We start from the raw sequence: 11,025 nt of genomic DNA on the forward strand, positions 1-11,025 counted from the left end.
TGTGAGGTCCGCACACACCTGCGTGTACTTCGTGCATGATCTTTCTTGCCTCCTCGATATCGACACATCTTAGAAGATTGAGGTCCGGGGTCCTCTTATACAACAATTCACCGCTTAGAAAGAAACCACTTGCATGTCGCCTAATGGTCCTCTTTTGATCTCCAGTAGCGTGCTTGGGGTATTCTTGTGTCTTTAGGAACCTCTTGATGTCATGGTACCACGACTGCGTATTTGATCCTGCCTCGATTACATTGCAGTAACCGTGTCTTTCCTTGATTTGGATTTCCAAAGGATCGACGTGGGCATTGCCCGGGTAGGGTAGCATTGAAGCCAAAGTAGCAAGTGCATTTGCCAGTTCATTGTGACACCTCGGGATATACTTGAACTCTATTGAGGTAAAGCGCTTGCTGAGGTCCTCCACATGCTATCGGTAAGGGATAAGTTTGACATCCCGAGTTTCCCATTCGCCTTGGGCTTGCCGGATAATCAGGTCAGAATCTCCCATAATCAGTAAGTCTTTGACATCCTGATCGATTGCCATATGCATGCCCATGATGCAGGCTTCATATTCAGCTGTATTATTTGTGCAAAAGAAACGAAGTCTAGCTGTGGCGGGATAATGCTGACAAGAAGGAGAGATCAAAATTGCCCCAATCCCTACACCCTTGGCGTTCACGGCTCCATCAAAGAACATCTTCCAAACATGAGCTTCCTCCGAGACCACTTCTACGGTGTTTACTTCTTCATCTGGAAAGTAGGTATCCAATGGCTGGTATTCCTCATCGACCGGATTTTCGGCCAAATGATCTGCTAGCGCCTGGGCTTTCATTGTCGTGCGAGTGACATAGACTATGTCGAATTCCGTAAGCAAGATTTGCCACTTAGCCAGTCTCCCAGTAGGCATTGGTTTCTGAAATATATACTTCAAAGGATCCAACCTGCTTATGAGGAACGTAGTGTGGGCTTGGAGATAATGTCTCAGCTTTTGAGCAACCCACGTGAGAGCGCAGCATGTTCTCTCTAGCAGAGTGTATTTGGCCTCGTAGCCGGTGAATTTCTTGCTCAAGTAGTAGATTGCTTGCTCCTTCTTTCCGGTTACGTCGTATTGCCCAAGGACGCAACCGAAAGAGTTCTCCAAGACTGTCAGATACAAGAAAAGTGGCCTCCCCGGTTCTGGAGGGACCAAGACTGGGGGATTCGAAAGGTATTCTTTGACTTTATCGAAGGCTTCTTGACACTCAGTTGTCCATTTAATCGCCGCATCTTTCCTTAACAGCTTGAATATGGGCTCACACGTGCTTGTCAGCTGGGCAATAAACCGACTGATGTAGTTCAACCTGCCCAACAGACTCATCACATCTTTCTTTGTTCTCGGGGGAGGCAGATCTCTGATGGATTTTATCTTAGTTGGATCTAGCTCGATACCTCTCCTGCTTACGATGAAGCCCAAAAGTTTGCCCGACGGAACTCCGAAAGCGCATTTGGCTGGGTTCAGCTTCAAGTCATACTTCCTTAATCTCTCGAAGAATTTCCTCAAATCTTGGATGTGATTATCCTGCGTCCTGGACTTGACTATCACGTCGTCCACGTACACCTCTATTTCCTGATGCATCATGTCATGGAAAATGGCAGTCATGGCCCTCATGTAAGTAGCCCCAGCATTCTTCAAACCAAATGGCATGACCCGGTAACAGTAGGTGCCCCAAGGCGTGGTGAAGGCAGTTTTCTCGGCGTCCTCTTCATCCATCAATACCTGATGATACCCAGCGTAACAATCTACGAAATACTGTATCTCGTGTTTGGCGCAATTATCAACGAGGATGTGGATGTTGGGCAGCGGGAAATTATCTTTAGGACTTGCTCTGTTCAGATCTCGGTAATCGACACATACCCGAGTTTTCCCGTCCTTTTTTGGTACTGGAACCACATTCGCCAACCATGTTGTATATTGGACTACCCGAATCACTCCCGTTTTCAGTTGCTTGGTGATCTCCTCTTTAATCTTGTCACTGACCTCAGTTTTGAACTTTCGTTGCTTTTGTTGAACTGGAGGACAATCAGGCTGAATCAGCAATTTATGAACCACTAGATCAACACCTAGTCCCGGCATGTCATCATATGACCAAGCAAACACGTCTTTAAATTCAAAAAGAAGTTGAATTATCGCCTCTCGCGTTTTCTTGTCCGTATGAATGCTTATCTTGGTCTCCCAGATTTCTTCAGGAGTTCCTAAATTAACCGGTTCGGTGTCATTCAGATTTGGCTTAGGTTTATTCTCAAAATATTCCAACTCTCGGTTTATTTCCCTAAAAGCTTCTTCCGCATCGTATTCTAGTTTTGGGTTCATTAATTCGCAGTCAAATAGCTCATTGTGATCTGGGCGTAAAGTCCGCAAGCATGTCATATTTAAAGCCGCATTATTATAACTGAAAAGAAAGATAAAAGGAAAAATAACAAAAATCAGAACAAAAGAAAGAATGGGAAAGCAATGATGATTTTTTTTATTTCCTTTGGAAAGTTGGAAGACAACAACGTTTACAACTTAGGAATTCAAAACAACAATTGAAAGGGAGAAAACGTTCAAGTTATGTCCTGGAGATAACTTGTGACACAGGAAAGGTGGCAGGACAAGTCTACCCGGTCTTCCGTCTAGTCAGGAATGGCGTGGCCTCCCAGTTTTGAAGTTTGGCGTTCGGCCCCACGTACAGCATCTCAGTAGTGCTTGTGCCTTCCCCTGGTTGAACCATGTGGACCTCGTAGAGCATCTCTCTCATCGCCCCACATATCTCCTTGATTTCCTCAGCTGTGAAGACCTCATCATCTTCTTCTTCAGCGTAACTTGGCCTGATGAAAGTTGCATATAAATCCGGCAGTGGTCGAGGTAACTTCCAACCCTCATTTTTCCTTTTCTTTGCCCACTCTTCGTCTGCTGGAGTAGGTTTGAAACCTAGTCCAAAAGGTTTCTTGGTGACTGGAAAGGTAATGGGTTCGGTTATTCCCTGAAGGGTTCGTCCAAGCCCCTTCCCTGGCCTAAATCAGTGCCGGATCATCTCTTTGGCCACCATAACCGAGGCGTTCGACAAGAAAGGCTGGGGGCAGGGTATTCCTTCTTCGTGCTGCTCTGCCAGTACAATCTCAAAAGCTTGATAGACCGTATGTTCGCTCCCTTCTCTCGGTTCCAGATATGGGATGGATGGGTCCCGATAAATAGCATGCTCATCTTCCCCATGGACCACGATTTCTCGGTCTTCGTACTCGAACTTCACCATCTGGTGAAGAGTGGAAGGCACGGCTCCTGCCGCATGGATCCAAGGTCTGCCAAGGAGAAAATTGTAGGATGTATCCATGTCGAGCACCTGGAAGGTTACTTGAAATTCGACTGGTCCTATGACCAATAACAGGTCTATTTCTCCCATGGTATCTCTCTTGATGCCGTCGAAAGCCCTTACGCAGACATTGTTGGCTCGGATTCTTCCGGTCCCAATTTCCATTCTTTGTAGCGTGGAGAGCGGGTAAATGTCAACGCCTGAGCCCCCATCCAACATTACCCGCTTGACATAATAGTCTTCGCATTTAACTGTTAGATGCAAAGCCTTGTTGTACGCCGCTCCTTCCGGGGGTAGATCGTTCTTGCTGAAAGAGATTTGGTTGACGGCGAAGAATCTTTCTGTCATCCGCTCTAATTGTTCTACCGAGGTTTCAACTGGCACATATGCTTCATTCAGAGTCTTCAGTAAGATCTTTTGATGCTCGGTCGACCTCATTAACAATGACAGCATGGACACTTGCTCGGGGTACTTGCGCAGTTGATCTATCACTTCGTAATCCGGCATTTTCATTTGTTGGAAGAACACTTCCGCTTCTTCAACACTTACGGGCTTCTTTGGAGGGAAGCGCCTTTGTGTGGCGTTGTTCAGTTCTTGGGTATTTGAATACCTTCCAATGAAAGTATTTTCTGGAAGTTCTCCCATGACTTCTTTACCTTTGTACATTACCAAAGTCATTTGATAATTCCACGGCACTGTGGACGGGTTGGTCATTGGCTTTTGTGGCACGCGTCCAATAACCACTGGCTCATTCAGCCGAGGTGGTGAATCGTCCCCCGGACCACATAGGCCCCTTTCGGCACGTACATAGGTTTTGTCTTTTTGATTGCGAAGTTCTGCGTCTTCTCAGTTCGACCTCGTGGTATGTAAAGAACTCCATCCTCTACCGGTACCACTTTCTTCTCCACCTTCTTTTCAAGCTCTTTCTTTATAGCCTTGGCCTCCTCCCCCTTTCCTGGTTTCTGGTCTGTTTCGGGCCTCTTCCCCGTGTCGACAATGGCAATTATGGCTTTCAGAGCAGGGTTGAATTCTTTGTCTTCGCAAATCATTCCGATCAGCGGCCCATTATTGTGAGCAGGCAATGGATTGTTAGTCACATTTGGGATCTCTTCGTCCCTTAGCACTATTTTCCCTTGCTCTATCAAATTCTCGACCACTCTTTTCAACGACCAGCAGTCATTTGTATCATGTCCCTCGGCCCCTGAATGATAGGCGCATCTGACTCCAGCTTTGTAAGAAGGTGACGTCGGGTTTTGCCTTGTTTGAGGGATTGGTTGCAAGAAACCCAATTGTACTAGCTTTGGGAACAAAGTAGAGTATTGTTCACCGATGGGCGTGAAAGTCCGCCGTCGAGGTGGCTCTTGAGGGCGGAAGTTATTCTGCGGGGGTTGTGGGTTATAGTGGTTGCGGTAAGGAGGCTGATTTCTGGGAGGTGGAGCTGGGCCTCGGTTGGCTTGTTGTGGTGGATGGGCATAAGGTTGGGCATTCATGACCATATAAGGTTGATGAGCATATGCCAAATTGGAGTGGGGGTAGTAGTGTTGTGGGGTTCTTTCCGGGAAACGGGGCCTGGGATGACGATACTCCCTTGCTTCCGAGGCTGCCATAGTCGTTTCTTCTTTCTTCTTCCCTCTTGTCATTCCTCCGGACCCGCTTTGGACGGCCTGGGAGTTTGCCCTTATGGCTGCTTGACTTAGAATCCTACCTGTCTTCAGACCATTTTCTACCATCTCTCCAATCTTGATCGCTTCCGCGAATGGCTTGCCCATGGCTGACATCATGTTTTGGAAATAGTCAGACTCTTGAGCCTGGAGAAAGGTAGTGACCATTTCCACTTCATCCATGGGAGGCTTCACTCTTGACGCCTGTTCACGCCACTTAATAGCATATTCTCTGAAGCTTTCTGACGGTTTCTTCTTCAAATTCGACAGAGAATTTTGGTCTGGCGCAATGTCGATGTTATACTGGAATTGTTTCACAAAATCTCTGGCGAGATCATCCCATATATGCCATCGGGACATTTCCTGGTCCATATACCATTCCGAGGCTATCCCTACTAGACTTTCCCCAAAATATGCCATTAGCAGTTCTTCTTTTCCGCCGGCTCCCCGCAATTGGTTGCAGTATTTCTTAAGATGTGCAATGGGGTCATCGTGCCCATCGTATTTCTCGAACTTCGGGGTCTTGAAACCCGCTGGCAGGTGCACGTGAGGGAACATGCATAGGTCGGCGTAAGAGACGCTCTTCTGTCCTCTCAATCCTTGCATATTCTTCAAACTTTGTTCAAGGCTTCTCATTCTCTTGGCAATCTCATTTTGTTCTGCAATTCTGGGGTTCTGATCTTTCCCGGGTGCAAGCTCGCACTGAGGCGGTAGAGGATTAGTGCTGGTAGCGAACCTAGTTGGTTCCATTGAGAACGATGGTGCTTGGAATGTAAAAGAGGATGAGTCAAAGCTTGGTTTGCACGTGGCAGGCTGTGCCGTAATCGGGCAAGGCGATGCAGTAAAGATGTTCATGCTTGCATCCGTGGCTGACATTCGGGGATGAGGCTCAGAAGGCGATCTAGCAGAGAAGGCTGAGGTGGCTGGGTACCCGAATGGGGTAGCAGGATAATTTATGGGGACATTAGAAGTCCCACTTGACCTGGAGAATAATTCAGGGAATCCGGGGACGACACTAGGCGGCTTTTTCCCATTATTCCAATCGTCCAGCATTTCCAACATGCGGAGCCGTAGGATTCTATTTTCCTCCGCAGTTGCGGATTCAGGTGTGAGGACGACTGAGATCGAGCTCTCCTCGGAAACAGGGATTGTTTGCAATGGAATTTCTGAAGACATTTCCACACTTCCTTTTGACCCGGTGAAGTAAGTGTGAGTACTGCTTCTGGTCCTAACAACAGGTAGTTGAACACTTCTCCTTGACCTCGTGAAGTATGAGTGTGAGGCCAGACTTTCACCAAACCAACCGTCTTTCCAAAAAACCACCCTGGAATACTCAACGACAAACGCACGGTTAATTTGCAGCAAATAACAGATAGTTAATCTCACGTTGGACATGATGCACCTATACAGTTAAATGGATTACTATATGTTTGCTACGAGAGCATGCGTCATTCCGGCATTTTTCCTCTTATTAGTTTTTCCCCCCTTTTTTTATTTTCTTTTATTATTATTATTTTTCTTTATTTTGCAGTAAAAGAAATGCGACCGGATCTGATGAGGATTGCCTACGTATCACGATGCCTACGTGAATCAGATCATTACGTAGTTCGAAAAACACAAATGAGCGTAAAAGAAGCAACCTCTTTATTGTTGAAATGGTCTATTACAAACTACATTTTGCAAAAGAAAGAGCAAACTTTGAAAATAAACCTAGACTCAAAATAGACTAAAAATCACCCTGATGGAAAAACAGGCAGAAGATGCTAAGATACAGGCTTGACTTATGAGTACATTATGGTTTTGAAAATTGGTGTCCGCGGGGCATCGTTCGGCCTCGCCGCGGTCCTAGGCGTGATATCCCTCTCAAGTTGCTCCAGCTCATGCATAGTCTGCTTGACATAACCCATCACTGCCGAGAGGACGGTAACGCTGGACATGTTCTCACATCGTAGACATCGTCTGGTGATGGCATGGGCAATGGCCTTGATCCTATCTTTGGTTTGCTTCTTCTCTACGAGTAGGCGTTTTATCTGATCGCTACATATCTTGAATACTTGAGTATCCTGTATATGCTGATGCTTCAGTCGCCGTACTTCCAACTTCATCTGGGCTATTGAGTCGTACCAGTATCTGCTCTCAATTTGGAAATCCTTGGCCTGATTAACTGTTTTGATCTCAAGTGCAGCCATTTCTCTCTTTATTTTAGCAACAGTTTTCTCGTGGTCGCCTTCCAATTGATTCAGGTATCGGCGATGCTTATCTACTCTTGTATCCCACTGTGCCCTGAGCTCGGCTATGACGTTTTCAGATTTCTCTAAACCATCTTGCCATTCCCTGATTTCACTTTTTAGCCTTTTTATCAGCTGCTCGTCTGATCGACGCCTTGGCTGTTTACCCGCATCCACCCTTATCTGTTTGATCTGGGCTCTGAGCATTTCGTTTTCCTGAACTAATCTGTTCCGCTCTCCCAGATCGGTAGCAACTTGCACGTTGTGCTCATATTTCAAACTTTCCACTTGTTGCTTTAACCTGCTGATTTCGGCGCAATAGCCTCTTTCTTTCGCTAACCAATCCCACTGCCTTTGCGATGATTCGGTGAAATTCCGGATGTGGGGTCTCTTAGCCGGCCTTTCATGCTCCAGTTCCCTTCTATACCATGCAAGGTAGCCTGGCGCCGTCTCTCCTTTGGCTCGATCCCGCACGGAAGTATCTGATTTCAAATATTGACACTCACTCCAGATTTGGCGAATCTTCGCTTCTGGGAATTGTCCGTTAGGACTTATCTCAACTACTTGAGTGCTAAGATCTTCCTCATGAGGTACTGTCTGGCATCTTCCGAACTGTCTCAAAACTCGGCAGGGTGCGTAAGGTTGAATGCTCTTAAGCCCCATCAGTAAGAAATGAGTTTTAGCTGCCGACATATATAGGATCTCATCAACAGGCAACCATCCTAGCGTCCATTGTATTTGGATGACAGTAAGAGCTTGAAAGAACGAGGTCCATGCCAGGACTCCTTTGGGCAAACTGATCTCTTTGGTTCTCGTGTAAAATTCTTCTATGCAAGTCTTTTCCGGGGAACCATGGCTCGAAATCTCGGAATGATGGTAGAGGTGCTCGGTCATCCATATTTGTAGGAGCAAGTTACAACCTTCGAAGAAATTTCCCCCAGCTTTACAAGCTGTAAGAGCTCGAAAGATGTCAGACACCACCATAGGTGCGAGAGTACTGTCATTTTGTGTGAGTAAAGTGCTGACGACCCCGGATATCTTCAAATCAATGTTTCCGTCTTTCCTTGGAAACACCAGAAGGCCCAGGAACATCATCATGAAAGCTACCCGTCTGTGTTTGTCCCACTTCTGACAAACACCTTTGCTGCACAGTTTGTTGATTGGATTATTGAATCCCCCCTCATGACCGTACCTATCATATATGAAGCATGGAGTACAAAATACGGCTGCCAGATCTGGGTTGTGGACCGTTCTAGGTATCTTCAATGAATCTAGGAACCGATGTACCGTGACAACTCTTGGGGCGACCAAGTATTTTTGCCTCAACGGATGTTCCGCATTCCCGATGTACCCGGCCATTTCTTCCAAAGTTGGGGTGAGTTCAAAATCAGAGAAATGGAAAATATTGTGCGCCGGGTCCCAGTAGGTAACCAAAGCTCTTATGATATCTCCCCGAGGCTGGATTTCTAACAAACCCACAAGACCTTTCAGATATTTCTTGACCTCATTTTGTCCTTCAACACCTAGATCATTCCACCATAGCCGTAACTTGACAGGGATTTTGGTCATTATTGAACAATGTTCATTTTGCATCGTGCTCATCCTGCACATTTATTAAGGTGATTTTAACAAAAATGGCTTGACTCCAAAATATTTTACAAAGGGGATCAAGTTTTGAACACGACCTTTAAACACTTTGGGGACGAAGATTTTAAGGCTGTGTGGGTCAACTGGACAAAAATGCTAAACAAGACCCAAAGGTGGTTGTTCATGCAAAGTCAGCCTTCCGGTGTCCCTTTTCGGGAACATTCGGCTATTCATGACAAAACAACATCACCTGACTTATTTATGACTCTTTTAAAAATTGACACAACTTCTTTTTTTTATTTATTGATTTTGGCTATTTTAGCAAAATGGGGTTGAACCCGACGAGGGTTGCCTACGTATCTCACATCCGGTGAGAATCAAACCGGCGTAGTTCGGGCTATCGTGAATAGAGAAAATCAAATAAACCTAGAAAACAAGAATGTATATTTTTATACTATTTTTGAAAAGAGATAAAGACTAAAGAAAATATTTATTATTATTTTTTTTAGGAAATATTTGGACTATTAGTCTGAATTTATAAAAGGGGTACTACAAAAGAAACAACATTTTTTTTTTGAATTATGAATTTTCCGTTTTTTTACTTTTAAATCAATACCTTCTCTTTTTTTTTGATTTTGAAAATGATAAAAAGAAAATTTTTATATTTTTTTTAAAATCAAACTAGAAGACAATCTCTTTTATTTATATATATTTTAGAAGAAATTCCGGCGAGGTTTCGACACTACTCGGACATTGGTTTTTCCAAAAGAAGTAATTATCTCCCTACGCTGCTATTTTTCCCTTTTACTTTTTTTTAAAAACCGATCAGCATGCGGAACTGAAGCAAATAAATGCGCAAAACAAATAGGATGCAGCAGGATGGTCTTTTCATTTTAGGTTGCCTGTCCTAGACGGACCCAACCCCTGTGTTGAGTCCCCTAAGTCAAATGCAACATGATGCAAATAAGCGTTCCTACTAGGGATCCGGCATGAAGTCAAGTTATTCTAGGTTCGTAACCTGGGTATTTGTTCTAGACTGTGTACCCGAGCGGACAACTCGAGTCGAGGAGGGGATACGTACCGGGGACCTGCGAGATCGTCCGGCTTTGTAACTTGTCCGACCTCTTTCTTATTTCAGGTATTGACACTAACAGAATAGGGAGTCTCGACCAGCGAGCTTCTCCCCGGAGGTAAGAAGAGAAGGGTTTCGGCACAGTTTATATACAGTTCAGATAATATCAAAGCGGTAGAAGACAACATTTAGCACGTTATGCAAAAACATGTAATAAAGATCAGATAATAAAGCCAAATATAACAATTATTCTAAACTCGAATTCTTGAACCCTGAACCAGAGATTCTGGGTTCGTTCCCCAGCAGAGTCGCCAGAGCTGTCACACCTCCTTTTTGCGTGCCCGGCCCCGAAGGGTTAAAATGCGCGAGGGGAGTTTTTCCAATTTAAGTGACAATATTCGAAATGGGATTATTTATTTAATTCAGAGTCGCCACTTGGGAAATGTTTGGCTTTAGGTGTCCCAAGTCACCGGTTTATCTTGAATCCCAAATCGAGGAAATTTTCGACTTTTCCAAATGAAGTCTGCGAACCAGAAATTCTAAGTAAGGAATTCTGTTGACCCGAGGGAAGGTGTTAGGCACCCTCGAATCCCGTGGTTTTAGCACGGTCGCTTAAATTGTTATAATGGCTAAATATCTGATTTAAATACATGTTATGACTTTCGTGCTTTCATTAAGTTTAAACCGCTTTTATTATTATCATTTATTTTTATAGAATTGCAACGTCGTGAAAATGTATCTCGAACTACGTCGCAATCAATGCACCCGTAATTGTTAAACACACTTCGACTCCGTTGAGATTTGGATTCGGGTCACATCAATGCGCACCCAAATTTAAGAATATAATTTAATCGAGTCGCGCCTAAAGAGTTTAACGCATTATTATTTTTGGAGAAGGCCATGAAATTTGCTAAACGGCCTGTCCCGAATTCTAAATATTTATTATGGTTAGTTATTGAGGGCCCCACAATTTGCATTCTTACCTGGCAAGGCTCGTCTCATTATTTTAGAAAAGGATATCCTGAAGCGACTACATTTCTATTACGTTTGTCTCTAAAAAATAAAAGAGAAAAAATACCAAACTTACTTGTTTAAGTATCTAACATACTAAATCTCTACTGTATATGACGAGTCCGAATTTTGCTTGATTG

This window comes from Nicotiana tabacum, chromosome 7 (assembly GCF_000715075.1).
Source record: "Nicotiana tabacum cultivar K326 chromosome 7, ASM71507v2, whole genome shotgun sequence".
In the NCBI taxonomy this organism is placed as follows: Eukaryota; Viridiplantae; Streptophyta; class Magnoliopsida; order Solanales; family Solanaceae; genus Nicotiana; species Nicotiana tabacum.